This window comes from Gouania willdenowi, chromosome 15 (assembly GCF_900634775.1).
Source record: "Gouania willdenowi chromosome 15, fGouWil2.1, whole genome shotgun sequence".
In the NCBI taxonomy this organism is placed as follows: Eukaryota; Metazoa; Chordata; class Actinopteri; order Blenniiformes; family Gobiesocidae; genus Gouania; species Gouania willdenowi.
The window spans coordinates 13509502-13526454 of NC_041058.1; the positions used below are offsets into that span (position 1 = coordinate 13509502).

A 16953-nucleotide genomic window follows, 5' to 3' on the forward strand; every position below is an offset into this window, starting at 1 on the left:
GTCATGACAGGACTTGGCTGTTTCTGCCGTTACAAGCATGAATGGTCCTGCAGTAGCCGGGCACAGTGCAGCGGTTCAACAAGGCCTCTTTAACCAGCTGAATGACAGGCTAGCAGACGGGCAGCACGCCAGCCACAGACATTTAGCTTTGGCTGCTGTGCCGATGCCAACGCAGCCAGACCAAGAGAGAGGCCATGTGACGCCATTAGAAAACAGACCAAATCCAAGAGCCACTCCAAAGTTAAGTCACCAGGCTGAGTGTTTTCCTGCTCACCCTCATGTGCGATTTATATTCTCCACCCATTCATTATTCTATGGATTCATTTATTAAAACTGTTTCATCGAGTGCAGTCTATGAACAAGTGGTTTGTTCTCTTCCTAAAAATTGAAAAGTCAATATCCAGAGCCTTTTAATGTTGTGACTTTGCATTCTCCACCTTGAAGAAATCTCCGTGCAAACCAAAGGAGGGAAACTCGGCACCAGTATGACACAGCATGCAGGAATGCACCAGCAGGATGTGGCTCTCACTCCCTCTCTTTCTCCACCTCAGTTGGCCCTCATGTCCTCCTCCTCCTCCCACTCTTCCCAGTCTCTCACTGTAGGCAGGACTAAATGCACCCAGTAATTATCAAGGTTATTTTCTCTGAGGACCAAATCCCTGTTTATGGGCATGAGCGTGTGTCCCAGGGCTGCTGGTCTTTAACCCACAGAATGCTGAGTTAGAAAAAAACTCAAGAGAGATTCTTGGGTTCAGAGACATTTTTTTTTCATCCAGCCTTTGATTTCCAGTTTCATTTCAATCCTGTTTCAATTAAGATTTGTTTATTTTTTGTCATTTTCAATGTGACATGTTCTGTGGCGGAATAGTAATTTACTTTTTTGTAGACAAACTTATAATAACCTAAACAATTAATATCTGTGATTTTTAATAAATCATAAATGGTGCATTATATGTTACTTTCTATTTCCTATTATGGGTTCAATTCCATCTATTCCCTGGTCTGACACCCTAGAGATTCAGGTTGGCAGTAAAATGCAGAAGAAGTGAAGACTGTGAATGACTCAAAGTTAACAGCCTCCAATAAAAAACACTAACTAATCCAACAAGCTAGTTATTATACCAGTTAATTAGAGGCCAACAGGAGGCAACTTTGTTGTCTGAGCGAGAAACAGAGTAGACTTGTTCTCGTGCAACAGCAGGGCCCGTCAGCAAACGAGAGCACAGAGCAACCCTGATTTTCAAGCTTAAAAGTAATTAGCGTGTGATGAATTATTAGCCGAGGTCCGCAGCATGCACGCACACACACACCCAGATTGGCTGCTCTGTCTCACAAAAGCTGCTTCCTGTTCGTTTCATCACGCAGGCCAGGCTTTGTTGGGTTGCGGAAATGCTTTCTAGAGGGAATTAAAATACTGGCATGTCCCTGCAGTGCTTTCTGAAAGAGAGAGAGAGAAAGAGAGAGAGACAGCTCGTGCAGCTGCAAGAAAAGTCACTCACGCAACCACACATGTATGCCCATGTAGGCTGGTGGGGAGGGGGGGGGATCTGGTTACGCACAGAGATAACCAAGTTAACCTAAAGAACATAAACACGGGTGTGTGGTTACAGAGCTGTCAGGGAAGCAGAGGAGTCATGAGAAACCAACACTGGCAGCAAATACTTTAAACTTGGGCTAATGTTGTCCTGCCTGTCATAAAATCACAGCCAACATGAAAGCTTATACCGGAGCTGTAATCAGCCAAAAATAAATGATTCATGGAGTGTAGTTATCGTGTTGAGAGATCTACTGAAACTTGGTTAAAAAAAAAAAAAAAAAAAAGGTCACAAGAAGTTGAGATATGTGAGGAACCTTCAATTGTTGTTGGAACTTGCTCGAAATCAAATCATTTCCATTTTCCCACATAATGTTTGGGCTTTCAGATATTTTTGCCCTTGAGCAATTGGTCACCAAAAAAAAAAAAAAAAAAAAAAAAATCTGAATAAAACACAACTTGATTGTTGAGATTTTATTGCTTATGACCAAAGCGACAGCGTTCATCCACGACTACCCTTCATTTCTGTTCTATTGCATTACCTCACTCCATCACCACGTTCACTGCAGAAAGAAAAAAAACACATGTTTGTAATAAGCCGACAGCGCTCTAACAAGAGAAGACACCGATTGAAAACATACCGCTTGGCACTGGAGCTAGAACAACACCATAGTAACACAAAGTGATTATTTAAAGGAAGGAGAAATAAGAATAATGTTCAAGGAATCAGAGTGAAGGCACTTTGTTGTTTTAGTAGCGTAATTCACTACAATAGGAGTCTTTTATTCTCAGTGTTAAGTGATAGCTGCTGCTATGACTGCTAATAGCCAACATACAAGGTCTAATCTATTAGTGAACAGCTGCAGATAATATTCATTGTTTTATCTGCACAAATACCTTATTTCTTTTTTATTAGACACTTAGTATATTAGATGCCATTAACTTGGTACTCTCTTACTGTGCCACCAACATTTGCATTCCGTCGACAAAGAATTTTATCACACAGTTTTTCTTTCATATTTTATGGAAATGTTACCTCCTACACAGACCTGGCAGACTCAGTAGCCCACTATCTAATCTGTTTTGTACACCATCTAATCTTTTGTGCACACACAAATTCACCCCTTGAGTTGGGGAAGGAAACTTGTGCACTCAAAGGAAAAAACATACACTGTGCACATAAAGAGCAGAGTGCAAACAAAGCCTTAAGGATCATCTACCTATAAGGCAACTTGTACATCACAACACAATCATTTGAAATCCTTGTTGTTAAATACCCCTGTCCTGACTCAGAAAATCTTTAAATTGGTTCACTTATTTTAATGTAATTTTAAAAATGCCAATTATATATGGTCACCCCATAGCAAAAGTGCCTAAGTTGGGTTTTTTTGGGGGCAAATTTGAGAATTTGTGCCCAACTCGTTTATTTTCATCACATTATTTTATATTTAGGTTTTATTTTATTTTTTAATATATATTTTAAAATGTAAGATTGTTTAGGAAGGGAACCCCATTACGCCCAAACACAAGACACTCTACCTGCATTGCCTTATATCAATGGGTGTGGTGTGCTTCTGTCTGTTTGCGCTATTGCAGCTGTGGCTATATATATATATATATATATATATATATATATATATATATATACAGTATACACATATATATGTGTATATATATATATATATATCCACTGCTGCAATAGCACAATCAGACATATATACACACGTTACCACCACAAACATGACTGTACTACTAGTAGTAGGAGTAGAAGCTTTTGCTTTATCCCACTTGAAGGAAAAACAGACGCACTTAGAGAACATGCAAATGCAAGACAGAAAACTTCCTTAAGTCTCCTTAAAAAAAAAAAAAAAAACATTTTCATTTTTGTTTAATTGCATATCACGCATTTTCAAATAAAAAATAATGAACAAGCAGTACATTCAGAAGCTGTAAAGAATATTTTTGACGTGCCCTTATTAAATATTACGTTGCACTTTTTATTTAAAACATTTAATGGAAAGGCCATAGTTGAGTTTTAAACTTTCGTCTGAAACTCCTCCACTTATTTACCTGTAGTGATCTGTAGGGACCATTAACTAAACTACTTTTCGAAACCAACTGTGTTCAAACAGCTGCGCTTTCTGGATCTTTCACTGTGACACAGATTTAGGAAATCACTGCTTTAAATAGAAACAGTGAAGGAAAACTATATTTCACACCATTATGATTAATCTGTAGCTAACATGCATGCTGAACTGTGGGGGGAGGTTTGTGACCATCAGGATTATCGCACCACTGGTATGGATTTATGTACAATAAGCACGCAATGTAGACTTTCATGGTGTGATGTTTTATCACCCCAAATAAAGAGCTGTGAAACATTTGGATTCCTAAATGTGTGAGTTTTCCAGCAAAGCGATGGCAACTTTTGACCAAAAATCTGATTAACATGCAACTCTACGGAGGGAGACATCAGTCGAAAGCAGATTTTAGATGTACTGACAGAGCGCGAGAGCTTTGGAGACAGCTGCTCGGGTTTCTCTCTCCGTCACTCTCGCTCACACAAACACACAGAACGTACATGGTCTCCACTTGCTCTCTCCTTTTTAGCCACTGACAGCAGGCACCCAGCGATGACACGAGGAGTGTCTCTGGCAGCCACTAAGGCAACACTAAAAAGACAGAAATATCTGCTCTGACAGACGGACAGACCGTCACCCACTACAAGATGCGTGCAGCTGTCACCGAGCTCACCGCTCCTCCGCCCTCCCCTTCGCTCACATGTGCTTTTATGAAACTCTCTCAACAATTGATCCTTTCCTTTTCTTTCTCCACTTCCTTACAACCCTCGTGCACACAACTAAATAACTACTCCTACGTTTGTCACATTCTACTTCACTTTAGTAGACATCCAGCTAGAAATGAGTTGGTGGAGGTCGGGTTTGCTGTGACATTGCCAACTGTTTGGGCTCTACTTGGTCAACACAGGCCTGAGCCCATTTCTAGGTTGACCATGTTTTGAATTCCAAAAAGGAGGACACTTGGGCCAAACTCGGCACACTCAAAAAGTACTTGACGTTTTCTTGAATCTTTGCTAACGACAAACTACAATAGAGTAGATAAAGAAGTTGTTATTGACCATAAGGTTTAAAAAGCATAAAAATGTATGTAAACACGTAAAGACTGGCCACAAAAAAGCAGAACAACAAAATTACTCCCGAAATTGAATTTATTTTACCCCTAACTTCCTACATTCTAAGTTTCTTCCAGTTGCTCCTTCATTTTCAAACCCCTCTCTGAACCTCTACAAAGGTTTTATCATCCAGGAGGGTCTTATTGCTTGATTTTTTCATTAAAATCCACCAGTATATCCATCTTGGACTTTAGTCTCTTTTCTCTCTGCGGCGTGTCTGACCATTTTGTCAAAACACAGCGGCATCTTCATTGATTCTGTCATGTGTGCGTAGAAATACCATCATTTCATGATACTTGCTCTAAGGACCAACTCCTTCGCTTTAAAAAACTGCTCGATTTTGTCTGATAAAGCAAATATTAGCAGAGATATGGTGTTTGAAATTGTTGTCGAGATGCGTTCAAGTGCCTGGGAAACGCGAACGGTCCGGACAAGACGTGAAAAGAGGACATGTCTGGGTAAAACGGGACGTATGGTCACCTTACCAATTTCACTTTTGGCCACTTCCCTTTGTTTCTGATCTTTAAGAGCTCGCTCCATTTTTGGTTTCACACATGAATGGGTTCTCAATCTTTTCATGCTGTGTTTAGTTTTCTCTATGGCAGCTGTTCTCAATTACAAGGGTCAGAGAGCGTAAAGGAATAACCTAAAACTGTATCTGAAAGTGGAATGTCACAAAGATCAGCATTTTGCTAGGACGTGTATAAGTGTGCGTGCGTGTGTAAATCATCACTTTGTCAACACTCTTATGTGATCTCTGACTTTCTGATCTGACGTTTAGGCCACATGAATGTGACCACATGTTACGGCGACTAGCAATGCTGTAAAACCTTATATACAGTGTGTGGTTCAGTGGGTGTTCCCGCACAAAGTTTGCACATTTGCCCTTGTTTTTACTCCAAAAATACTTTTGTTAGTTTGTTTAAAGTTTCCATTGATAACACAACAATGAACATTCATTAAGTCCGAAATTAACAGAGGGTGTATGATGCATTACTGAATCTGACGATAAGATATACGATTTATATGTCATGATAAGATGTATCAAAATACTAAAAAATACAATATACATCGCTATATATCGCGATATCAAGAATTACAAATTCCATCTTTACAAGTACAAAATGGTATGAAATAACAATTTAGTTTTTTTTTTAAACTTGCGGGGATAATTAAATGGTAACTAACTCATTCAAATACAAATATAAAAAACAAGTGGTATGTTTATCAAACTGTCAAATTAAATTTTTCAAAAAGGTTTAACTTCTGCTTCAACAACAGATTCTGATTTTGTTTTTTGATTTTCTTTAAAAAATACATCTACACATACATCTAGTGTCCAGTATGTTTTATAAAAAATAAAGTGCAATCAACTTCCATGCAAAAATGCGAGGAGTGAGTTAGTTTAAAAAGGCCTTATGTGGTTCACTGACACCCAGTGACGGGGCTTTTCGCTAGAAAACATGATTTTTAAAAAATTAATACGATAATCGTGTGGTGAAATATCGCAGAATCAATTTTTTTCTTACACCCTTAGTAGACATATTGGTGAATATAACCAACTAACAAATTCACTGATATTACATCCACAACATCAGAATCAGAATCAGAATCAGAAATGTTTTTAATGGCCATGTACAGTTTTAAGGACAGTACAAGGAATTTGTCTTGGTAGTTGGTGCACAAAACAAACAACAAAAAAAAAACAAAGAACAACCCAGCAACAATAATAATAATAATAATGATAAATATAAAGGATAGATAGAGAATAAAAGATAAATAGGATAAATATATATATATATACAGTGCAGCAGATAATGTCATCATGGAGGTGGTGATCGGGTGGGGGGGGGGTTCAGTGGGTGACTTTGGGTGTGTTCATGTGGATGGTGGCAGAGGGAAAGAAGCTGTTTTTGTGTCTAACATGTTCATTATAAGTACATTGAAAGGACTTTTGGCATCATAAAATAGAAAACTGCTCATGTACACGCAGGTACGCCCAAATGAAACCCTCACCCAAAGGAGAAAGCTACTTTAATTGCATTGTTTCAAAGGTCCCTTATGAATGGGAGAGACGCTGGTGGCTGCAGTTTACTAGACACATCTGCAGGCGTTGCATTTCAAACTGAGAAACTCAAGCTGTGCAATGGAATGCATACACTTAATACAGAGATAGAGGGAAAATTCAGACAGATTGTCTGCCTGTCTCCTCTTTCACACATGCACAAAGCAATGTTCAGTGTGATGCCTTCACATAAGCCTGAAAATGCTGGCACATCTGAGTGAGGAGAAGATATATCTGTCTGTGTCGATTTCAATAGAAAATACCAACTTTATGTGCGGCAATGCAAAATATATGATGAAACAAAGCCAAGCTGTGGGAAACGAAGCACAGTCCTGTCAAAATGAGAGAAAGAATAAGCTTGAAGGCTCCTTCAATGTGGCTGATGATTTGCAGAAGGCTTTTGAATCGAATGGCAGACATATCAAAAGCTTCTCCATGTGACTGGGGGTGATGTAGGTTTAGTTAACCCTCTCCTATATGGAAACAATTTGCACCAGCCATGAGAATATTGTTGCCATACATAACAGCATCTCCCTCACAGGCTTTTCAAAAAGCATCCTAAACAATAAAATGTTTACCCTTTAAATGTTCAAGCTCTCCAACTCTCTTGCTCAGAAAATCAGACCTAGAGTGAAGTATTTTGGAGCATCTTTGCGTAGACTTCATCAGACTTTTGGGAAAAGAAGGAGCAATCAGCTAAGCTTCCAAAAGACAAAACACATCGTCCTTATTCAAGCATCTGCATTGTAGCGTTCCCCACACAGTGGCGTGCACGCTGCACTGCGCAAATATGTAATTATCTATGCAAATAGACCCCACATGGACCAGAATCTATTAAATACAGAAACATGTGTCACAATTAAAATAGATTTTGGCTCGCTGTTCTATGTAATATATGCGATATGTATATATTAATTAATAGTATGTGCCTTTTGTTTGAATCCAGGTGTCGTTTCTTGGGATGGAGAATTTAGATGGACTTTATTGCACTATGACTGTCACCCTCTCTCTCTTATTGTGGATCCTGCTGCAGAGTTGGTGGGGGGGATGCGTCCTGTGCATTACGAGGACCCATTAATGAGTGCGTGGCGTGTTGTGATGCGCTGCATATTACATCCATTCATCAGCGTGCGGAGACACTTGACAGGCAAACAGCCAACAGGTTGTGTAATCATACAACACATCCATGTCAGGCCTGCCACCGCTCTGTGTACCATTCAGGCCACTAATGTTGTTTTCCTCTGCGTAATTGACAATGCTTGACATAGAGATGCAGTGATGAATAACATAATGGACACACAAAGATGTGCACTGAAGTAAGATATCAGAATACATTAGTAATCTTAGATACAAGACAAAAGCAAGCAAGTTTTACCACAAACTTTACAAACTCCTTGTGATTTGCCACGGGGCATCGATCAGGATAATCAAGGTGATCATGAAATTCTGTATTGACCCTATTTTTGTATTGTGTGTTTTTCTTTGAAGTGGGTATATTGTTTTCCTCCCAGGTGGAGCTTGTCTGTGAGTGAGATTTAGCAAGGGGGTGTCGACATCCATTGATCAACTCCAGGCTGATCCCAGACAAGCCCCCAAATTATGTTATGCCCCAGGTCTAGGAGGTCTGAGGCGCAACATAGGGTGTGTGGCCCCCACTCTGTCCACTCCCAAGGAATCAAGCCAAAAACAATGTTCAGGTTGTAAGCAACCTTTTCAATATTTAATTCAATTCAATTGTATTTATATAGTGCAAATTACAACAACAGTCATCTCGTATCGTTTTTAAAAATGTATGATTCTTAAGAAAAACCCAACAAATCCACATGAACATGCTTTTACATAGAGTTTTTAGGTGCTCTTTTAGGAGTAAAAGTGAAGTTCTACATCTACAATGTAGTAGCTACAAGGGATGAGTGGAACTGAGTTGACACTAACCAACATCAAAATGCTGCAACAGTCTCTATTAAAGGTATAAGCCACTTGACCAAAATCTAACGCAACATAACATGATACATAACCAGTGTACAGATCTGACGAATTATAACCAGACACCATTTGTCAGATGTAAAGAATTTAAAAATCTCACCACATCTCTTATGAATGTTTGAGTACATTTGAATTTAAAACTAAAGGTCATTATAACTAATACACTGGCTTTATACCAGTACATTGATTACATCAATTGTTTGTAACTGCCTGTGTTTGTGTGAGCTCAATAATCAGCTGAGTGGTTACTGTTTACTGGGAGCCAATGCAGTCCACCGACAAGAATCTGCAATGGTGACGGAAGCAGGGCCAGTAAGACAGTAGGACTGTCCTGAAAAACAACATACCTCAACGAGCGGTTTCTGTGCTCACTATCCTGCTGCTCAATGACAGGAAAAAACATGTTGTTAATAGAGCTGCTCATACCAGAAAAGCTGGACAGGCCCACAAGAAACAAGCTAGAATGTATGCAAGTCATGTACTGTATGTGGAGCTTTAATAAACAATACAGACCTGGAGGGGGTTTTTCTCCTTTAACAATGTCACAAGATAATAAAGAAACATTCTGGGTGAGTGAACAATTATTTATCAGTTTCAATTTACTTTGTACAGGTTTTCCAATGATTTTACCCAAATAGACCAGTTCTCCTCATAATGTGAATGAATTGTTAATACATTGGTATATCCAGAGGTGAAAGTAACAGTACTTGCATTTCTATGATTAAGTTGTTTTTTGGCTACTTGTACTTTTTTGAGTATAATTCCAAATCAGTCATTTTACTTGTACTTAAGTACGTTTTAAAAGTAGTAATTTGTTACACTTCTACAACAACCGTTACTGAGTAAATTATTATTTGTTTTAAAGTGATCAACGGACATTGTGAAAGCACAAAAAAGGAAATAACCAGACGACAATTAAATGCATCACATCATAGCCGACCAATCAGATTAACCGTAATGTAACGCACCAAAACGGCATTGAATGCCGGTTATTTTCCGGTTTTAGAGTTCATAAATGTAGCTATACTTAGTTATTTTATTTTAAAAGATAATTGTACATTTTAACAAACCTTTTACTTTATACAGATGCCTTTGTGGAAAATAAATGAACTTCCAATTGTGCAAGATTTCATCTCTTCCTTTTTAAGTGGAGGGTGAAAGTAACTAGTAAGTTTTACTTTGAGTACTATTTAATTGAGCTACTTTTTACTTGTACTTGAGTATTTTATGTACGACTTACTTCTACTTGAGTACAATTTCATTTTAGTAACAGTACTTCTACTTGAGTACAATTTCATTTTAGTAACAGTACTTCTACTTGAGTAGGATATCTCTTTACAACTCTGGGTAAATCACAAAGAACAACAAATAGAAGTAGTTGCAGCAATATTGGCAATATCGCATCAACTTGATACAGAAAACCTAAATAAATATTTGCAAATAATGCGACAAGTAAATTCCATCACATAGCACAGTTATGTCACAATATAACATAGTTGGAGTGTTACTCTGGGAGAGCTTGTGTGGCAGGAAGGCCATCTGACAAACAGGAATGTGTGTTTTCCCACTCCCCTCACTCGAAACCACCTTCCTGCATCCGAGACGAGGAGGTGGCCCCGAGGCGGTGTAAGACATTGTTACGGATAGCAAGTATCCTCACACAACCTGTTAGGCTCTGTCCCTGACTGGAAACAAGAAGACAATGTTCTCTCTCATCCTCCCACTCTCATATTATCCCTCTTTGCTTGTTTGTGAGTAGCCTCTCACGGCTCACAGTCCCAAAAAAAAAAAAGGGCCAGCTTGCACATGTAAAAGGAAAACAGGCCGTATGATGGTGAGCACGGTGAATATCAACTGCAAAAATAAAAATATGCATTCTGTCGTCTGAATGCCATTACTGTCTGCTAAACTGGAGGTGAAACTCCTTGGAGAATAAAACTTCTGATTGGATCGCTCTATCTGCAGCTATGTCTCACAATCTCTATTACAACGATACGGTTCAAATCAAATAGAAGAAACACCCATATCCTTCTTATTATCATGGCACTTATTTGAGGGAGGGCTGTACTGGTATTAGGTATCGAGGAAACACTTTCCCATCAAAGTTTATGTGTTGAAGCAGGAAAAGGGGCAAAAGTGGAAGGATTCAGGGAAAGAACGAAGAACAATTTTCCTAAATCGGAAGTCCTGAGGAGTAATACGGGATTTGATTAAAAAAAAAAAAAAAAAAAAAGAAGTGATGACAATAATAACAAGAAGACAGTCATCAAAATCCCCCCTCTAAAAAAAAATGGAACAAAGGCAATAACTCTGGAAAAAATGATTGTGTGCTTCTCATTTTCAAACTCCATCAAGGTATTGATACCCTGAAGCCACACACTGAATTTAGTTATCGTATCTTAAACAGTTTCTGAGAAAAGCTGTCCCCTGATCATGGGGAAATGAACAGGGAGCAAGAGGCACTGGAGCACTGGAGCCGGACCACAAAGAAATGAAATAAAGTGGCCTTGCTTGTTCCACTGACGCACATGTATCAAACCCAAGGACCAGGGTCCAAATCCGGCCCTTTAGAGATCAAATTCGGCCCGCACAAGAAAATAAAAATGATAGAAAAAACAATACACATTTTGTAAATTACCAACTAATTCAGTTGTAGATACCTCAGCACCTCCAAATACAAAGATTCTATTTAAATTTGCAGAGCTCAGTTTTCCAGTTCATATATCACACGATGGCAGTCATTTTTCTTTGTCTGAAATTGTTGAAAGAATTCTCAATTTTTTCAAAATTTGGCAAATTTTCCTCAAATTATTCCACAAAATGTTCCCAAATTCCCAAAATCAGGTCCATTGTAAAGACTGATATAATTACATACTTTATCATTTTATATGGAAGTACAAACCAGGGCCCACTTAAGCTCAAACTGGTCTGTATTTGGCCCCTGAACTAAAATGAGTTTAACACCCCTGCATTAATGTGTTTAAGACTAAAAGTGAAACCATTTTAAGTGCAATGCTGCTTTTTTAAGCAAAGACAGAAGAAAATACATCAAAAATAAGTTGAGAAGGAAAAACTAGAACTATATGTCAACATTGTCTATTTAACTTTACTGTGTGCCTGTAAATAAACAAATATTCACCTTTTGTGTGAGAAACAGACACTGGTTCATGAGCAGCAGCCAAGATAAATCAAACGTGACAAAAGCAGAGAAAAACTTGTCTTCCTATACTTTCATCATGTGTTTTCAAAGTCTGCGACTCTTCTTTTTGTCTTCACTGTGCGTTAGTTGTCACCCAGCCAAAGATGGTCTTCGTGTGTGTGTGTGTGTGTCTTTGCCTTTGAATGTGTGCGTTAAACCTGTCACTTTGGGAGCTCTGAAGTCCGTGTCCTAATCACTTTGCCTGATCCCAGCCAGTCGTGCATGTAAGTGTCTGTGCAGTATCTGTGTCTGCGGGCCTGGAATCGTGCACATGTGCGTGTGCCAGCCAGATGCTCTCAAACTGATGCTGTTGCTAAGCTTACACACACATAGTGCACTCGGGAATATTAACAAGCACTTTATTATTTATTTGCTTCCTGATCTGCCCACACCCACCCTCCAAAGCCCCGCAGTATTCCTTCCTAATCCCTGGGAGCAAAGAATACAGGAGGAAAGGCACATAAAAGGTGGCAAAAATAGAGCCAGTTGTCAGTCTGACACCACGTTGGACCTAACATGAAACACATTTATAGCTCTTAGATCATCATGTGCTTTTCAGTTAGACCACTGCGGGCATGTAGTCATGACAGGTAACGGTATTAAAATATGAAACATTTCCTGATGCTGGTTTCAATGAGAGTAGATACATTTATGACTACTTATTAAGGTCGGTCCGATAAAGTAGTGCGTTTGGAGTGCATCACACTTTTCCATGTAACAGAGAAATGGTACACTCCGGTGCTTCACACAGGGATTGTATGAACACAGCTGTTTTCCAGACATATTTCAGAAGGTTTATGGGGCAGGTTAAGAGTCCTCTGGAGATGCTAGCGCTGTATCAGAGTGAGCTGCAACAGAAACTAGCAGCAGGTTTTTGAATTTGTGACATGACCACTGTGCTACACATGTTAGCAGTTGGTGAGAGATTTTACTAGTGAGTATTGGTTTAAACCACACATTAAATACAGTAGATCACCAAAAAGAAAACTGAACCTTTTTAGATTGGTTAATGATATTGAAAAATTATTTGTTTGTTTTTAGAGAAAGGGTAAACTGTAACGCAGATACTGTATGAACAAATGGCACATGTAATTGATGTAATTTGGTGCAAAACAAATGGACTAAATAAATATAAAAATACACAAAATGACTCCAAAAGAACACACTAAATATTAGGAAAATGCACAAAATGACAATGAAAATGCACAAAATCACTCTAAATGTACAAAATAATGACAAAACAACAGCAAAATTACTCTAAAAACACACAAAATGACTTCAATAACATGTAAAACTACAAGAAAAATATACAAAATGACTACAAAAAACATACACTACCGGTCAAAAGTTTTAGACCACACTTTTTCCAGTTTTTTTACTGAAAATTATTCAGTTTATTGTGTCATTGCATTCTGAAATGAAAGCATAAAACAAATAAGCAATTTGAGTGTAAAAAGAAATGATGGAATCCATGAACAATACTGTTCAGCTGGTGCTCATGAGGGTCTGGTACCACAGTGTGTTCCAACACTGCTTTTATACAGACAGAGGGGGTTGGAAGTAACCAAGAAAAGTTGGAACACCTGTAGGAATTAGAAGGAACCAGCTTTCAAGGCTGATTCAACCTTCATTGCTGCAGAACAGCTTTAAATTGTTAACCCACTTTGTGTTCCCTGAAAAAAGGCCTATTTGTATAATTCTGAAATGTACATTATTTTTAGTTTTGGGCAGCCAAACCTTTTTTTTTTTAAACCTGTTCAGTACTTAGCTTTGTACCATTTCAAGCTATTCATTGGACTTGCACGACTTGAATTGCAATAAATAACTGGAAAAATGAGGGTGTTCTAAAACTTTTGACCAGTAGTGTACATTACAGAAAAATACACAAAATTACAGCACAAATATACAAAATGAAATCAAAAACACAGAAAGCAACGTTCAGATGTGTCATTATTCTAAATACTGACATGAATGTTAATATTGCGGCCTTCAGATCAGATATCATATTTTGCTGCCACCTCAGTGATAAAAGATGGCTATCTCTGCTACAAGTGTAGCATTTAGATGATTACATTAGATGGTATGAATACTAACAGAATTACCACAAATAGTGTATTCCTTAAAAGTGAGTATTAAAAGTTGGTTGTAGTTCCTGATTACACCTTTTTGCAAACAACAAAAAAAGACATTTGTCGTTGTGTGAAAGTTACGAGAGAAGAACTTAAAGGGCCTCCAATTTTCTGTCTAACAGCCAAAAATCATGGAATTAACTTCCTGATATTGGAAATCACTTTATGACATGTTTTGGGAGAATATCACACATTTTTCTCATAAAATGAGTGGTTAAATATGTAGCAAGTGTTTGGAGGACATTAAAAAAAAAAGTCATTTATAGCTCAAAATCTGACTGCGCTGTCCAGCTCGATCGCACCAGATTTGGCATAATTTTGAGCAAAGCGTTTCAACAACTGAAGCATGAAAAATATTTACAAGATTTAACTTAATTAATCCCTACTAAGCATTTTTGGCATAATTTTTGCATGTTTAGTAATCACATCAAATAAGGGAAAGCAGAAAAAAACCGGAGAAAAATGACAAAAACTGGAGCCCTAAAACAGAATTTAGGAAAATCAAAGGCCCTACTTGTATGAAGACAATTGTCAACAATTTCAAAAAACCAAATTTCTGGCATACAGCACAGCCCTAACGAATAATATGCAACAAAATCCAAAATAATCATCTCTATAAAACACAGATACTATCCTTTGTTTCAAAGTTGTGCCTGCCAGCTGAAATATTACAGAAAGATGATTTGCTTTTTGCATAACAAATTATTTCCTTAAATCACAGCATCAATGTTTTGTTCCTTCCTCCAAATACCGTCACGAGCCACACGCTTCTAAGGAAGAACTGGCTGGATTTTCTTTTACATTCAGAGCCAAACAGGATCTTGCACAGTGCCCCATAAACAGCAGCTGCACGCTGCTCACATCCCAGTTCCTCCCGGCCACCAGCCCAGGAGGGTCCAATCAAAACCAGCCACATTACTCCCTCCTAACAACCTAGCGTGCCAAGTCTACTCCAGCTGTGGCTGAAATGTAGTACGTTATGGATTAGAAGAAAGCTCCATTTACCTGTTTGAACTGTGACCTTGGTGGCACTGCCTCTGTGGTCAGCACCCCCTCCCCCACCCCACCCGTCATGTATTCCTCACAGGCGGTCCCTCGCTGACCTCTCCTTAAGTGGTGATCTGAGGGAAAGAAAAGACAGAAGAAAAGCCTGTTAAATATCTTTTAATGCAATGACAGGGGAAACCTGGTTTAGATGGAGGCCAGATTTATCACAGAGGAACACACCCCACTGATGTGAAAAAACCATAAGGCACTTTGCTATACCACTCCAATTAGTCTATCTCCTAACCCTGCTGGAGAGCGATGAACCAATGAAAAACTCTGACACCAATCACACGCTCCGTGCGTGTGCTGCTGCAGCTGCTCATGCAGCTCCATGTAGCCCCGCCCACTGCACAGGAACAATGTCCTTCCTAAAGGTTATCGGTCAGCCCTAGCTCATCCTAAGTCCTTTACACACAGGACAGCAAGATTCAGTGCTTAAATACTGGTATACATCTCAATGGTCATTACACTCTTTACAAACACACACACACACAGAGTTCTGTCTTAACTGTGCAAAACACTGTTATTTCACTTACTGTAGACAAAGCTTTAGGTCAGGGTTGTTAAACTCATTTCAGTTTAAGGGCCACATATGACCTAGTTTGAAATCAAGTGGGATGGACCAAGAAGAAAAAAGCACAAATTCAAACTAAATCCTGAATGTTAAAACTGATATCCAGAGTTTCTTTTGAAGTGCAAAAAAATACCTAACGAGTCTTTTACTATGGTCTACTGCGGGTGGGCATTCATATACATTAATGTATATAAGTCCCTCCTTCATCCTATAGACCCCTATACAAAAGGAAACTATCGCGGAGTGCGCCCAGCCAATAGGCTTTGACTTCCTATTTTTGAGACTGTCAATCAAAGTGAATACGGAACTGTGCACGGAAACAAGGTCGAGCATCACAACACCAAGCATAAATATGATTTTGGCTCTTATCTGACCCATAAACCTATATCAATGCGACCTTGTTATGTTGTGCGATGTGCGTGCAGAAAAGTAGAGGCGTGGCTTCTGGTAGATTAGCAGAGGCAGTGGGAGGAAGTGAGGCTGTTTAGGGCGGGACATCAAGATGTTTCTCAGAAACTCCAGATATCAGCTTTTTTTTTTTTTTTAAAGGATTTTTTTTGGCTCTAGTGGCCTTTATATGACAGTTGCTTGACAGGAAGGGGGTCAGAGAGAGCAGGGAATGACATGCAGGTAAGGGTCCCAGGCCGGGAATCGAACCTGGACCCGCTGCAGGTGAGGAACTACAGCCTCCGTACATGGGGCGGGCGCTCAACCCACTGAGCTACACACGTTACGTGTCTCGTACTTCTTCAACCCTATGTGAATTATTGTATTTTTACTAAATCTACAGTCTGTATAATCAGAATCTGAAAAATTCATTTTGCCAAGTAGTTTTAAAAAACAGCACAAAAGTGATGAAACAATAAAACAATGAACACGTATATGATCCGTCATAAAAATAAATAAACATTTGAGTCGCTTCCGCAGGGAATTGATCCTGCGTCAATGAGAAAAACTAAATCCATACGTTCGCTGCATTAACCACTCGGCCACTGATCAGCTGTCTAATCAAATCTGTAAATAGCGTACATACTGGAGAGTTACTATGTTAACTTGTGCCCGCTTTAACCTTAAGTTACACAAAACATGCATTGCTGTCTCATAATGATTGCACTTCTTGTAGTGTTGACCTTTGACAGCATGTGCAGACAAGTAAAAAGTTACACAAGAAGAAGCTACAGTAAGTTACTGTAGAGTGAATAACACCGTACCTCTGACTAAACATG

At 38.8% G+C, this 16953-nt stretch overlaps 1 protein-coding gene across 6 annotated transcripts in view; it reads right to left on the bottom strand.

The window, feature by feature from the left end:
• The window catches only part of zmiz1a (zinc finger, MIZ-type containing 1a), a 128880-nt gene that overhangs the window by 86323 nt on the left and 25604 nt on the right, over positions 1-16953 (bottom strand). For all 6 annotated transcript variants that reach the window (XM_028469397.1, XM_028469401.1, XM_028469396.1 and 3 more), the window contains exon 2: positions 15112-15227. The gene's annotated coding sequence lies outside the window, so the exon portion shown is untranslated. The remainder of the gene's footprint in view (positions 1-15111; positions 15228-16953) is intronic.